We start from the raw sequence: 16,938 nt of genomic DNA, 5'->3' as shown, positions 1-16,938 counted from the left end.
ACTTCCTTAAATATCAGTATACAGCACCACAAATATGAATATAACCCAGAAGAGATGGCGTTTGGTTGTCTGACATATCTGAGACTTCTGCAACACGAACAAAGCAGCAGCAGAGGTTATTTCTTTCATGGCTGATGGAGGAAAGAGAGAAGAACATTTGCTTCAAGCTTGGTGTGAATGCACGATAATACAATACGAAGCACAACATAACGTAACTTAAACGAATATAAACAATAGCACATGCTCAACAACAGCACTATGTGATGATACATTGAACCACTGACACACTCCACAGAAAACCTAAACACAGAACTGTTCTCCTCATTTTCATTTAGAAAGAGCAACTATGAGGAAACTCCAACCGTCTACCGACTGATGGAGTTTCCTCATTGGTCGATGACCAGCACTGTTACTTCACCACTCACTCACTCACTCACTCACTCGCTCAGTCACTCACTCACTCGCTCAGTCAGTCACTCAGTCACCCAGTCAGTCACTCAGTCACTCAGTCACTCAGTCAGTCACCCAGTCAGTCACTCAGTCACTCAGTCAGTCACTCAGTCACTCAGTCACTCAGTCACTCAGTCAGTCACCCAGTCAGTCACCCAGTCAGTCACTCAGTCACTCAGTCAGTCACCCAGTCACCCAGTCAGTCACTCAGTCACTCAGTCACTCAGTCAGTCACCCAGTCAGTCACTCAGTCACTCAGTCAGTCACTCAGTCACTCAGTCACTCAGTCAGTCACCCAGTCAGTCACCCAGTCAGTCACTCAGTCACTCAGTCAGTCACCCAGTCAGTCACCCAGTCAGTCACTCAGTCACTCAGTCAGTCACCCAGTCACCCAGTCAGTCACCCAGTCAGTCAGTCAGTCAGTCAGTCAGTCAGTCACTTACACCCCACCACCCACCACGTTGCTTCTTCCGTCTTCAGTCTTCAGACTTCCGTCTTTAGTCTTCCGTCTTCTTCAGTTAACAGCTGATAGTCCTCGATTGCTCAATGTTGATCCGGAGAGGCCTCATAGAGAACCCCGACCGGCACCGAACAACCCAGCTTTCCAGCAATATTAACCATGATGATCTGAACCTGATCGCTGCGCGGGTTCTATAAGTAAACTTTTCGAGCGAGGACTGTGACGTCAGTCATGACGTCTGTGTTGTCATGATGTCAGTCATGACGTCTCTGTTGTCATGAAGTCAGTCATGACGTCTCTGTTGTCATGATGTCAGTCATGACGTCTGTGTTGTGATGACGATGATCTCCGATCAACCAATCAATGGGCTAAATGTGATAGTTTATTCAACGTCAGCATAAACATAATTTAATGATATCATGAATAGCTCTGACCCAGATCAGGGTTAATAAATGACCGTATTACTACAGTGATGAAATATCGTCATTTAAATGCTGTTGAAACAACAGTTATACTGGATGTGTTACAACCCAGAGGTGGTGTAGGGGTGAAGGAAGTAACATACAGCCGGTGTTATCAGGCAATCACTTGTTTTATTGCCGTGAATGAAATTAAAGTAAAATAAAGCATACAATGGTTTGAATTATAATAACCAAAAACGAGGGTTTCGGGTGGCGCAAAAAGGAAAAAACAAAGGCACACACCCTAGCCCTGAATATTATTAAATGACCGTATTCGGATCGGTATCGGTGCATCCCTACTATTCATGCCACTTAACTTCAGATACGATGAAGTGTTTCGGGTGAAGAATGGATGAACACTTGATCCGTTCATGCCCAGAGAGAGGAGGTGAATGCCGGTCAGCTGCGTCTGTAGTAGAGCCGGCGTCTGTCAGGGCCAACGCCTGCATCCCTGAGTGAGACACAGAGCGACATACAGGACACACAGGGAGAAGAAATCTGAAAGTTACCAAAATGAACAACACATTTATAATGTGGACAGAGCAGAGAGATCAGGTCGGGATGTAGAGGAACAGATCAGGCAGAGTCTGTTTTAGACAATGAGGAAGGCATTATGATTAACGACGATATTTCACAGTTATCAGTTAAAAGGAAAAGTCTAGAAAGTGTGAATAGAAAAAAACTCAGTGTCCTTCCTCTCAGTCAGAGCAAAGCACAGACAAACACACGTGAAAGTGACAGTGAGACTGCATTTCTGCAGGAAACAAAGAGGATGAGGTTCATTAAAGTGGGAAACCTTTTCCCAGATTTAAAACTGTTTCATGACTCAGTCAGACATTTCATGAAGAACAAAGAAATTATTGAGCAGCCAACTTTCACTGATCAGGAGATTTCCCGTTTAAAGAAACCATTGCAGAATGTTAGAGCACAAATTGCAGACGATGAATACATTAATTTAGTTTTCTTTTATTTGTTTATTCCTTTTTTTTTTTATTCAGAAGCAGCTTTATACTAAAAATGTGTGGCATAAAGCTGGGTTCTTTAAAACGAACAGTGTGTAATATTTCGGGGGATCTATTAGCAGAAATGGAATATAATATTCATAATTTTACAGTCTGACAAATAACGTGAAAGAAGTCACAACACATGGTGATATAAAAAAAACGTTTTATCTTCTGTGGTAAAAGACAAGTTGGTGTTTGGACCTATTTTGATTTTAATTTAATTTAATTAGATTAATTTTGTTTTCTAGGAAAATGTTTTGAGCAAATAAAGTCGTTTTGAAAATTATTTATGTTTCTCTCTATGGTCTGGAGGTTTTGGATTTTAATATCTTGAATAATACTTTTTAAGATTCAGTCGATTAAAGAATTTAAGAAGCCCAACTGGATCTGGATCACTTTCCCCGCATGTTTATATAATTCTATTGGTGGCATTGATTTTTTTCTGTTGACAAAATCCAAATCATATTGGCTAAGCGAGCTCTTTTAGTCTGGGAATTAGTCTATAAACAATTTCAGTCCTCACAGATACTTTATCTGGAATAATAAGGATATTTTATACAATAATAAATTACTGTTTTTATAATTTTGTTAGCTGGTCAAATGATAAAAATGGTGTGTTACTGTCATATTCACAATGTCTTCAAAAACTAAAGGTACCAGTCACACCCAAAGAATATGTTGTTTTTGATGCAGTTCCCACGGGTTCTCTTCAAGTTTTAAAGAATTGTAATCTCACATAAATTAACATTATTAGCTCTAGGCATATTTTTATTGGAGACATTGATATTATGACTAACCCGTGTAGTAACAGACACATCAGAAATGCTTTGGACTGCGTTACACCTCCTGCAGCAAAATTCGTTTGTTCTTCTATCACTGGTGATTTAAACTGGAAAAGGGCTTGTTGTATTTTAAATAAATAATGTATTAGTAATAAGGTAAAAGAAGTATCCTTCAAGATTTTACACAGAATGTATCCAGTTAAAGAAGTGTTGGAAAGATTTAAGCTAAATATAGACTACATACAGTATGTGTTTTTTAAAAGTCAGATAAACAATATTTCATTTGTTCTTTCACTGCGAAAATTCACATTTATTTTGGACATTATTTTGGGGTAAAGCCGCTCCTCTACTGCCACCTGCTGGCCTTGACAGGATCCAACACTGATCCGCTTCAAATGGACAAACACAATACTAATCCCCAAAATAAAGTTCATTTTACGTCAGAATAAAATAAATACATCCGTAATAATGTGACTACATTCTGTGTGGATCACATTCTTCCAAGGACAAAACTACAAACTTCCTTAAATATCAGTATACAGCACCACAAATATGTATATAACCCAGAAGAGATGGCGTTTGGTTGTCTGACATATCTGAGACTTCTGCAACACGAACAAAGCAGCAGCAGAGGTTATTTCTTTCATGGCTGATGGAGGAAAGAGAGAAGAACATTTGCTTCAAGCTTGGTGTGAATGCACGATAATACAATACGAAGCACAACATAACGTAACTTAAACGAATATAAACAATAGCACATGCTCAACAACAGCACTATGTGATGATACATTGAACCACTGACACACTCCACAGAAAACCTAAACACAGAACTGTTCTCCTCATTTTCATTTAGAAAGAGCAACTATGAGGAAACTCCAACCGTCTACCGACTGATGGAGTTTCCTCATTGGTCGATGACCAGCACTGTTACTTCACCACTCACTCACTCACTCACTCACTCGCTCAGTCACTCACTCACTCGCTCAGTCAGTCACTCAGTCACCCAGTCAGTCACTCAGTCACTCAGTCACTCAGTCAGTCACCCAGTCAGTCACTCAGTCACTCAGTCAGTCACTCAGTCACTCAGTCACTCAGTCACCCAGTCAGTCACTCAGTCACTCAGTCAGTCACCCAGTCAGTCACTCAGTCACTCAGTCAGTCACTCAGTCACTCAGTCACTCAGTCACTCAGTCAGTCACCCAGTCAGTCACCCAGTCAGTCACTCAGTCAGTCACCCAGTCAGTCACTCAGTCACTCAGTCAGTCACCCAGTCACCCAGTCAGTCACCCAGTCAGTCAGTCAGTCAGTCAGTCAGTCAGTCACTTACACCCCACCACCCACCACGTTGCTTCTTCCGTCTTCAGTCTTCAGACTTCCGTCTTTAGTCTTCCGTCTTCTTCAGTTAACAGCTGATAGTCCTCGATTGCTCAATGTTGATCCGGAGAGGCCTCATAGAGAACCCCGACCGGCACCGAACAACCCAGCTTTCCAGCAATATTAACCATGATGATCTGAACCTGATCGCTGCGCGGGTTCTATAAGTAAACTTTTCGAGCGAGGACTGTGACGTCAGTCATGACGTCTGTGTTGTCATGATGTCAGTCATGACGTCTCTGTTGTCATGAAGTCAGTCATGACGTCTCTGTTGTCATGATGTCAGTCATGACGTCTGTGTTGTGATGACGATGATCTCCGATCAACCAATCAATGGGCTAAATGTGATAGTTTATTCAACGTCAGCATAAACATAATTTAATGATATCATGAATAGCTCTGACCCAGATCAGGGTTAATAAATGACCGTATTACTACAGTGATGAAATATCGTCATTTAAATGCTGTTGAAACAACAGTTATACTGGATGTGTTACAACCCAGAGGTGGTGTAGGGGTGAAGGAAGTAACATACAGCCGGTGTTATCAGGCAATCACTTGTTTTATTGCCGTGAATGAAATTAAAGTAAAATAAAGCATACAATGGTTTGAATTATAATAACCAAAAACGAGGGTTTCGGGTGGCGCAAAAAGGAAAAAACAAAGGCACACACCCTAGCCCTGAATATTATTAAATGACCGTATTCGGATCGGTATCGGTGCATCCCTACTATTCATGCCACTTAACTTCAGATACGATGAAGTGTTTCGGGTGAAGAATGGATGAACACTTGATCCGTTCATGCCCAGAGAGAGGAGGTGAATGCCGGTCAGCTGCGTCTGTAGTAGAGCCGGCGTCTGTCAGGGCCAACGCCTGCATCCCTGAGTGAGACACAGAGCGACATACAGGACACACAGGGAGAAGAAATCTGAAAGTTACCAAAATGAACAACACATTTATAATGTGGACAGAGCAGAGAGATCAGGTCGGGATGTAGAGGAACAGATCAGGCAGAGTCTGTTTTAGACAATGAGGAAGGCATTATGATTAACGACGATATTTCACAGTTATCAGTTAAAAGGAAAAGTCTAGAAAGTGTGAATAGAAAAAAACTCAGTGTCCTTCCTCTCAGTCAGAGCAAAGCACAGACAAACACACGTGAAAGTGACAGTGAGACTGCATTTCTGCAGGAAACAAAGAGGATGAGGTTCATTAAAGTGGGAAACCTTTTCCCAGATTTAAAACTGTTTCATGACTCAGTCAGACATTTCATGAAGAACAAAGAAATTATTGAGCAGCCAACTTTCACTGATCAGGAGATTTCCCGTTTAAAGAAACCATTGCAGAATGTTAGAGCACAAATTGCAGACGATGAATACATTAATTTAGTTTTCTTTTATTTGTTTATTCCTTTTTTTTTTTATTCAGAAGCAGCTTTATACTAAAAATGTGTGGCATAAAGCTGGGTTCTTTAAAACGAACAGTGTGTAATATTTCGGGGGATCTATTAGCAGAAATGGAATATAATATTCATAATTTTACAGTCTGACAAATAACGTGAAAGAAGTCACAACACATGGTGATATAAAAAAAACGTTTTATCTTCTGTGGTAAAAGACAAGTTGGTGTTTGGACCTATTTTGATTTTAATTTAATTTAATTAGATTAATTTTGTTTTCTAGGAAAATGTTTTGAGCAAATAAAGTCGTTTTGAAAATTATTTATGTTTCTCTCTATGGTCTGGAGGTTTTGGATTTTAATATCTTGAATAATACTTTTTAAGATTCAGTCGATTAAAGAATTTAAGAAGCCCAACTGGATCTGGATCACTTTCCCCGCATGTTTATATAATTCTATTGGTGGCATTGATTTTTTTCTGTTGACAAAATCCAAATCATATTGGCTAAGCGAGCTCTTTTAGTCTGGGAATTAGTCTATAAACAATTTCAGTCCTCACAGATACTTTATCTGGAATAATAAGGATATTTTATACAATAATAAATTACTGTTTTTATAATTTTGTTAGCTGGTCAAATGATAAAAATGGTGTGTTACTGTCATATTCACAATGTCTTCAAAAACTAAAGGTACCAGTCACACCCAAAGAATATGTTGTTTTTGATGCAGTTCCCACGGGTTCTCTTCAAGTTTTAAAGAATTGTAATCTCACATAAATTAACATTATTAGCTCTAGGCATATTTTTATTGGAGACATTGATATTATGACTAACCCGTGTAGTAACAGACACATCAGAAATGCTTTGGACTGCGTTACACCTCCTGCAGCAAAATTCGTTTGTTCTTCTATCACTGGTGATTTAAACTGGAAAAGGGCTTGTTGTATTTTAAATAAATAATGTATTAGTAATAAGGTAAAAGAAGTATCCTTCAAGATTTTACACAGAATGTATCCAGTTAAAGAAGTGTTGGAAAGATTTAAGCTAAATATAGACTACATACAGTATGTGTTTTTTAAAAGTCAGATAAACAATATTTCATTTGTTCTTTCACTGCGAAAATTCACATTTATTTTGGACATTATTTTGGGGTAAAGCCGCTCCTCTACTGCCACCTGCTGGCCTTGACAGGATCCAACACTGATCCGCTTCAAATGGACAAACACAATACTAATCCCCAAAATAAAGTTCATTTTACGTCAGAATAAAATAAATACATCCGTAATAATGTGACTACATTCTGTGTGGATCACATTCTTCCAAGGACAAAACTACAAACTTCCTTAAATATCAGTATACAGCACCACAAATATGTATATAACCCAGAAGAGATGGCGTTTGGTTGTCTGACATATCTGAGACTTCTACAACACGAACAAAGCAGCAGCAGAGGTTATTTCTGTCATGGCTGATGGAGGAAAGAGAGGCGGACATTTGCTTCAAGCTTGGTGTGAATGCACGATAATACAATACGAAGCACAACATAAAGTTACTTAACAACTTAACAACAACAGCACTATGTAATGATACATTGAACCACTGAAACGCTCCACAGAAAACCTAAACACAGAATTGTTCTCCTCCTTTTCATTTAGAAAGAGCAACAATGAGGAAACTCCAACCGTCTACCGACTGATGGAGTTTCCTCATTGGTTGTTGACCAGCACTGTTACTACATCACTCAAACACTCAGTCACTCACTCAGTCACTCAGACACTCAAACACTCAGTCACTCACTCAGTCACTCACTCACTCAGACACTCAATCACTCAGTCACTCACTCAGTCACTCACTCAGACACTCAATCACTCAGTCACTCAGTCACTCACTCAGTCACTCAATCACTGTCACTCAGTCAGTCAGTCAGTCAGTCAGTCACTCACTCACTCACTCACTCACTCACTCACTTGTCAGTCAGTCAGTCAGTCAGTTAGTTAGTCAGTCAGTCAGTCAGTTAGTTAGTCACTCAGTCAGTCAGTCAGTCAGTTAGTTAGTCACTCAGTCAGTCAGTCAGTCAGTTTGTTAGTCACTCAGTCAGTCAGTCAGTCACCCAGTCAGTCAGTCAGCCCCACCACCCACCACGTTGCTTCTTCCGTCTTCAGGCTTCCGTCTTCAGGCTTCCGTCTTTAGTCTTCCGTCTTCTTCAGTTAACAGCTGATAGTCCTCGATTGCTCAATGTTGATCCGGAGAGGCCTCATAGAGAACCCCGACCGGCACCGAACAACCCAGCTTTCCAGCAATATTAACCATGATGATCTGAACCTGATCGCTGCGCGGGTTCTATAAGTAAACTTTTCGAGCGAGGACTGTGACGTCAGTCATGACGTCTGTGTTGTCTTGACGTCAGTCATGACGTCTCTGTTGTCATGATGTCAGTCATGACATCACAGACGTTGATCTCCGATCAACCAATCAATGGGCTAAATGCGATAGTTTATTCAACGTCATCATAAACATTATTTAATGATATCATGAATAGCTCTGACCCAGATCAGAGTTATTAAATGACCGTATTCAGATGATGAAATATAGTCATTTAAATGCTGTTGAAACAACAGTTATACTGGATGTAACCTGGACATTTCATAAAAACTTTTTGTGTGGAATCAGGTTGGAGCGTCATAGCCCTTTAACATTGTACGTAGTAATGTGCAGAAATTGTCAGGAAATAAAAGTAAAGATGAGCAAAATCAATATAATGACAAGTTGTAGTATTAGAATTACCTGTAATTACTATTGGGTAATTATAGAGTCAAATCAAAACATAAACTCTTTATGACTTTATGACAGCTGCTAAATCAGGCCATGTGGCAGACGGATACTTTGGATAAAAATATAATCAAATAATCAAAAACTCATATCAATATTATTATATATACTCTATATATATATATATATATATATATATATACTCTACATACATATATATATATATATATATATGTATATATATATATATTAATGTACAAAATAAGGAAAAACAAAACTGAACATAAAACACATGAAATTCACAAAATGTTTCCTCTGAGAAAATAAAATAAAATAATCCTGTACAAACAGTGGGGTGGTGGCCAGCAAACATTGATTTATCAACCTTATTAGTGATGAGTGACATTTGCTATGTTATGTTCACTTGACACTTACCATACAATTTCCCTGTTGTGCTCCATGTAACACTATGCCCATATCAGCACCCTCAGACCAAGCAAAACTATTTGTTACATGTCAACTGCGACAATGCAAGAGAAGTTATTGTGATTGGCTGTAAAATGTTAAAAGGGCTATGATGCTCCAACCTGACTCAACCAACAAGTTTTTATTAAATGTCCAGGTTACATATACTATTACCACCGTTTGTTATTGTTGTGGTTATTGTTGTATATTGCTATGCTGCGCTCTCCTTTCGCTCTTTTCTTTTGGTGCGCTCCGCTGTCCCTCCGCACCGAGATGACGTCACGTCTAGGGGATCCCTTCCGGGGTGACGCCTCCGGGGCGCCCTCAGGTGGATGCCCTCAGTTTCCCGCCATTTTTGGTCCTGCCTCCGATACGTCACCGCTCGTTATCCAGTCACCAGCCTGCTGTGCCGCGTGTTAAGATTTAAAAGCCAGCTGTGACTTGGCTATGGCGGGCAGTGATTGATCTGTCCCCGTGCCTCGATAGTTTCTGTGAATTGTTAACTAGAATATTGTGTACAGGTCCAACTAGAGTCAGTGGACTTTAGATTGTGCAAGTTAACTAGTCTGAGGTACTCGTTTGGGTTTATATTTCCTTGTGAGTAGAGCAGTTGTTCAGTTGTCTGTTTGTTATGGATTATTCAGGGCTAGGGTGTGTGCTTTTGTTTTCTCCTTTTCGCATCACCCGAAACCCTCGTTTTTGGTTATTATAATTCAAACCATTGTATGCTTTATTTTGCTTTAATTTCATTCACGGCAATAAAACAAGTGATTGCCTGATAACACCGGTTGTTTGTTACTTCCTTCACCCCTACACCACTGGGTTGCAACATATCCAGTATAACTGTTTTTCAACAGCATTTAAATGACGATATTTCATCATTGGAATATGGTCATTTAATAACCCTGATTCTGGATCAGAGCTATTCATGATATCATTAAATTATGTTTATGCTGACGTTGAATAAACTATCACATTTAGCCCATTGATTGGTTGATCGGAGATCATAGTCTGTGACGTCATGAATTACGTCATGACAACAGAGACGTCATGGATGACGTCATGACAACAGAGACGTCATGACTGACGTCACAGTCCTCGCTCGAAAAGTTTACTTATAGAACCCGCACCGCGACCAGGTTCAAATTCCGTACCTAGGAGATTGCTGAAAAGCTAGGTTGTCCGGAGCAGATCCGGCCGGAACCTCTGCTGTAGGCTGACTGGAAGGTCACTGACTGGAAGGTCAGTCTGGAGTAGAGGCTCGGACCGGCTCTCCTCTGAGCTACATGAGGACTATCAGCTTTTTCTAAAGGGGGAACCCGTGTAAGGGATTGGCTGGAAAGCTAGGTTGTTCGGAGCAGATCCGGCCGGAACCTCTCCTCTAGGCTGACTGAAGGTCACTGAAGGTCAGCCTAGAGGACAGCTCCTTTCTGACAATGCGTCAGTCTGGAGTAGAGGCTCGGACCGGCTCTCCTCTGAGCTACATGAGGACTATCAGCCCTTCTCAGGCCTGGAGCCCGCGGAGACCAGGTTCAGACCTCCTCTGGAGCGAGAGAGCCTGGTTAGTCTCAGGACTGGTCGGCCGGATTGACTGAGAGAATGATGAAGTAACAGTTCTGGTCAACGACCAATGATCATGACTCATTGTTGCTATTTCAAAATGAAAAGCGGAGAACAGTTTTCTGTTTACGTTTTCTTTCTTAACTTACCCTGTAAAGTCCAAATGCGTTGTCCTTTCCCTCAAACCAACATTCGCGCACTCACAAGCCGATCCGGTTACCTGCGGTACTACAGCAGGTTAACAGAGGAGCAGAGCGCGCCGTGCTGCGGGCGCTCCAAACCAACTTTACGCACACGCGCACAAATTTTCTGAAACACACAAACAGGCCACGATCAAACTTCTGCTGCAGACAGTTTTTACCGTTTAACTGACCCAAATGGTCCAAACAAATCACAAAGAGCTCGACTAATTATCAAAATGCCCAAAAGCACAAAAATACACATTACCAGATCTTATCTACACGTCGCGGCAGGAAACAGCTGGACGAGCCCTCAATCTGTCATAGCCCGGCTCCTAGGACATGACAAATACGGGAAAGGACGCAGTGAATGATTGTAAATTAAAGATATTTATTATAAATAAATTAAGGATATACAGAAGTAACTACCAATGTGGAGTGTGTCAGTCAGTAACATCAGTAATGTAGATGTGGATGTGTGAGCATGATGAAGTGTGATGTGTTGTGAGTGAAAACTAAAGAAAAGACAAACAAAGGCAGCAGGTTCTGGCAGGGATGAGTCCAGGTGAAGGAGAGAGAAAGAGAGAGAGAGAGAGCATCGCTTGATTGAGGCTTTTATACTCAGGGCGCGCCAGCATCAGGTGGTGCTCATCAGGCATCTTCTCCATCATTACATAGTGCTGTTGTTGAGCATGTACTATTGTTTATGTTCGTTTAAGTTACGTTATGTTGTGCTTCAAATGTCCGCCTCTCTTTCCTCCATCAACCATGAAAGAAAGAACCACTGCTGCTGCTTTGTACATGTTGTAGAAGTCACAGACATGTCAGAAAACTGGGATGTCATGAAACCTGTATGAGCTGCATCACATACAGTGCCATTGCACTGACTGTATATAGCAAGCTACCGGTCGCTACTGTCGCTACTATTAATATTAATATTTAAAAAAACATCACACAACTATCGCATTTAGCTCATTAATTGATTGATTGATTGATTGATCGGAGACGTCGATATTGTCACTCTCGAAACGAGTTTCTTTCTTTCTCAAATGAAATAAGATGACATATAGAATATATCTGAATAGTCTATGTGTCTCAGCTTCATAACTGTCACCAGAGGTGGAATGTAACTAAGTACATTTACTCAAGTACTAATCAATTCTGAGATGTCAGCAGTTCTCACTTTATGCATCATGTAAGCAGCCAGATTACACAGTATTTAGGCTCCAATAGAGGCAGTATTGAGCACAGCACGGAAATGTAACTTGATGCAGCAACTTTATCAATTCATAATAAAAGACATGTTTGTACCTCAACTTGTAACCCACAGATATAATCGTCCCCTACAAAATACACACACTGCATGATGTGTCTCCTGACACAGAAGCTCAAATATTCCCTGAAAAGCGTATTTGGGATGCTGTATAATAAATGTGGGTTGCTTTTCTATTCATATTTGCGGTGCTGTATACTGATATTTAGTCGAGTTTATATTTTGGTCTTGTTAAGAAGAATGTAATCACATTGAAGTTTAAGTATTTATTGTGTTTTGATGTAAGATGAAGTGTATTTTTGGGATTCCTATTGTGTTAGTCCACTGTGGATCAGTGTTGGATCCTGTCCTGGCCAGCAGGAGGCAGTAGAGGAGCGTTTGTAACTCAGGGAGTGTCTTTACTCAGGGACTGCTGGCTGAGAGACCTGTCTAACAATAGCATGATGCTTCTGTCTCACCATTTCTCCTGTCTAACAGGACATTTATGTCTGGCTGCTTGTCCTGCAACACCAATGAGCTTATTTACCCTGAGTGTGGCCTGTCCTGTGAGATTTTCTGTTGTTGAAGTTTGTGTTTCTGTAAGTTCTGTCTTTTACCCTCTCTCTTCACAGCGTTTCTAATTAGGAAATACATACTACAAATAAGAGGACCTTTCATAGCATTTGTGTTGCATATAGCAATCAGAAGATAATGCACTGAATGATTCATATGAAAACCTAATGGATTATTACTTAAAGCTACTGCATTCAAGTAAATATCTGAGCATGTGTGTTGGATATATTTATACGCATATCTTGGCAATATATCCTACTTCAAATGTATTTTGTATGCATTACATTAGGCTACATACAACATACATTTCCACAGTTTGTACATAAATGTAGGCTATATTTGTTTAGTAAAAAGGTTTTTATGTAGCTATTTATATAAGTCAAATTGTAAACAAATATGATATTGCATATATGCTACAATGAAACCCACTGAAAATATGATATCTGTTGGCCTACAGATTGAATTGGATAATGAGAAAGAATACCAAAGGCAATACTGCATTTATTTAGCTCTAATGATGTAGTCACATCAAATGTCACCTTGAATAGGCTACAGTGTAAGTCAACATAAATTGAGTATAACTGAAAAATTATTAATGATTTCTTCCTTTATCTTCTGGTAAATCAACATTTCCCTCTAGCTTGGCATTAGGCTATTGAAGCTTCCCTTAACTCCACCTGCTGCTGGCAGCAACATTTGATCATCAGGCCACTAATCAAAGTGAGCATGGTTGGATTATTGGATTATTCTATTTGATTTGACTGTAATTAAGTGCAGATATCTGTGAGGTGACGTCACAATTCTTGTGGGAATTCTTATGTGCATTGATGTCATGTACGACGTCACAGAAGATGTCAGCAGTCCTACCAGTTATGTTCTGTGTCACGTGTGACGTCACCGGCCTCCCTATATTAGATTAGTATTAGCATTAGTAATAACAGCATACATGATATCTCTGCTTTTTGCCAGCACACTTTGCCAAATGTGTAACGTTATTTTAAAAAGTGTTATATAGGTAAAGCTTGACTCATGCAGAATTGTATCAATACTATACTTGAATGTTTTCTGCATATTTGTGGATCACCTTACACCCGTTTTTGATTATTTGATTATATTTTTATCCAAAGCATCAGTCTGCCACATGGCCTGATTTAGCAGCTGTCATAAAGTCATAAAGAGTTTATGTTTTGATTTGACTCTATAATTACCCAATAGTAATTCCAGGTAATTCTAATACTACAACTTGTCATTATATTGATTTTGCTCATCTTACTTTACTGTTATTTCCTGACAATTTCTGCAAATTACTGCGTAAAATTTTAAAAGGCTATGACGCTCCAACCTGATTCCACACAACAAGTTTTTATGAAATGTCCAGGTTACATCCAGTATAACTGTTGTTTCAACAGCATTTAAATGACTATATTCAAGATTCAAGATTCAAGATGTTTATTGTCACGCCGGTTATACAGGTACAAACGTGTGAAATACTTTTTGCTGGGAAGCTCTATTAAAATAATAAGTTATATTACATTTACATTACAGTTACATTCACATTACAATTATAAAAGGAAATACTTTGTACAAGGGCATATTAAGAACATATACATTAAGAACATAAGATAAGATAAGATAAGATAAGATGAACCTTTATTAATCCCCGGAGGGAAATTCAGGTGTCAAAGCAGCAACATCAGCAAACAGAGTGAAACAAAGGAGAGGTAAAGGTATACAAAAATTATAAAAACAATAAATAGAGATATAAAAGATACAGAGTGAATGGGTGAACATAGTGTGTGCAGTCCGTCAATAAATACATGTAATATGTGCATATGTGCAGCCTATAAAGTGATATATAGGATGTAGAGTAATAATGAATACGGTCATTTAATAACCCTGATTCTGGGTCAGAGCTATTCATGATATCATTAAATAATGTAAATGCTGACGTTGAATAAACTATCGCATTTAGCCCAAAATATATCTTATACTGTATGTACTGTATATGTTCTTAATATGCCTGTATATATTCTTAATATACTTTCAGATTTCTTCTCCCTGTGTGTCCTGTATGTCGCTCTGTGTCTCACTCAGGGATGCAGGCGTTGGCCCTGACAGACGCCGGCTCTACTACAGACGCAGCTGACCGGCATTCACCTCCTCTCTCTGGGCATGAACGGATCAAGTGTTCATCCATTCTTCACCCGAAACACTTCATCGTATCTGAAGTTAAGTGGCATGAATAGTAGGGATGCACCGATACCGATCCGAATACGGTCATTTAATAATATTCAGGGCTAAGGTGTGTGCCTTTGTTTTTTCCTTTTTGCGCCACCCGAAACCCTCGTTTTTGGTTATTATAATTCAAACCATTGTATGCTTTATTTTACTTTAATTTCATTCACGGCAATAAAACAAGTGATTGCCTGATAACACCGGCTGTATGTTACTTCCTTCACCCCTACACCACCTCTGGGTTGTAACACATCCAGTATAACTGTTGTTTCAACAGCATTTAAATGACGATATTTCATCACTGTAATACGGTCATTTATTAACCCTGATCTGGGTCAGAGCTATTCATGATATCATTAAATTATGTTTATGCTGACGTTGAATAAACTATCACATTTAGCCCATTGATTGGTTGATCGGAGATCATCGTCATCATAACACAGACGTCTTGACTGACATCATGACAACAGAGGCGTCATGACTGACGTCATGACAACAGAGACGTCATGACTGACATCATGACAACACAGACGTCATAACTGACGTCACAGTCCTCGCTCGAAAAGTTTACTTATAGAACCCGCGCAGCGATCAGGTTCAGATCATCATGGTTAATATTGCTGGAAAGCTGGGTTGTTCGGTGCCGGTCGGGGTTCTCTATGAGGCCTCTCCGGATCAACATTGAGCAATCGAGGACTATCAGCTGTTAACTGAAGAAGACGGAAGACTAAAGACGGAAGTCTGAAGACTGAAGACGGAAGCCTGAAGACGGAAGAAGCAACGTGGGGGGGGGTGTAAGTGACTGACTGACTGACTGACTGACTGACTGACTGAGTGACTGACTGACTGACTGACTGAGTGACTGACTGACTGAGTGACTGAGTGACTGACTGACTGACTGAGTGACTGACTGACTGACTGACTGACTGACTGAGTGACTGACTGACTGACTGACTGAGTGACTGACTGACTGACTGAGTGACTGACTGACTGACTGACTGACTGACTGAGTGACTGACTGACTGAGTGACTGACTGACTGACTGACTGACTGAGTGACTGACTGGGTGACTGAGTGACTGACTGAGCGAGTGAGTGAGTGAGTGAGTGAGTGAGTGAGTGAGTGGTGAAGTAACAGTGCTGGTCATCGACCAATGAGGAAACTCCATCAGTCGGTAGACGGTTGGAGTTTCCTCATAGTTGCTCTTTCTAAATGAAAATGAGGAGAACAGTTCTGTGTTTAGGTTTTCTGTGGAGTGTGTCAGTGGTTCAATGTATCATCACATAGTGCTGTTGTTGAGCATGTGCTATTGTTTATATTCGTTTAAGTTACGTTATGTTGTGCTTCGTATTGTATTATCGTGCATTCACACCAAGCTTGAAGCAAATGTTCGCCTCTCTTTCCTCCATCAGCCACAGCGGACAATTTTCCAAAAGCTCCCTCTTTCCACCGGGAGGAGAGAGAGTGTTTTTATTGTCATCAGACCACACACACATTATTGTCAGTTGCTTGCTCCTCAAACGCGAAAGGAGCAGCAGCAATCTTCACCTGATGTGTCCCAACCCAAAGACATATAGGTTTGATTAAATCAGTATCACCTGTAGTTCCAGCTGGCCAGAGTGAACATGATGTTGAGAGTCCAGATCCAGATGTTTTAAGCCCTTTGTATTGGACGGGCTGGTGTCACTGACAGGTGAGCAAGAGGACCAGACACCCGGGCGTATTTTACGCGTCACGGGCGGATCGTAGTCTGTGATTCTATCAGTGCTGACCGGCTACTACTACTACTACTACTACTACTACTACTAATACTAATACTAATAATAATACTAATACTAATACTAATAATAATAATAATAAAAATTATACAAAATGTCAATATTTGTGTTTTAAATATGGAATGCACCCAGTAATATGTGTAATTTGATTGTAATGCGATTATATTTTGTGTTAATAATCTGAATCTGTAAAGTAAC

This window comes from Sebastes fasciatus, chromosome 13 (genome assembly GCF_043250625.1).
Source record: "Sebastes fasciatus isolate fSebFas1 chromosome 13, fSebFas1.pri, whole genome shotgun sequence".
In the NCBI taxonomy this organism is placed as follows: Eukaryota; Metazoa; Chordata; class Actinopteri; order Perciformes; family Sebastidae; genus Sebastes; species Sebastes fasciatus.
Note: the sequence above shows the minus strand (reverse complement) of the source record.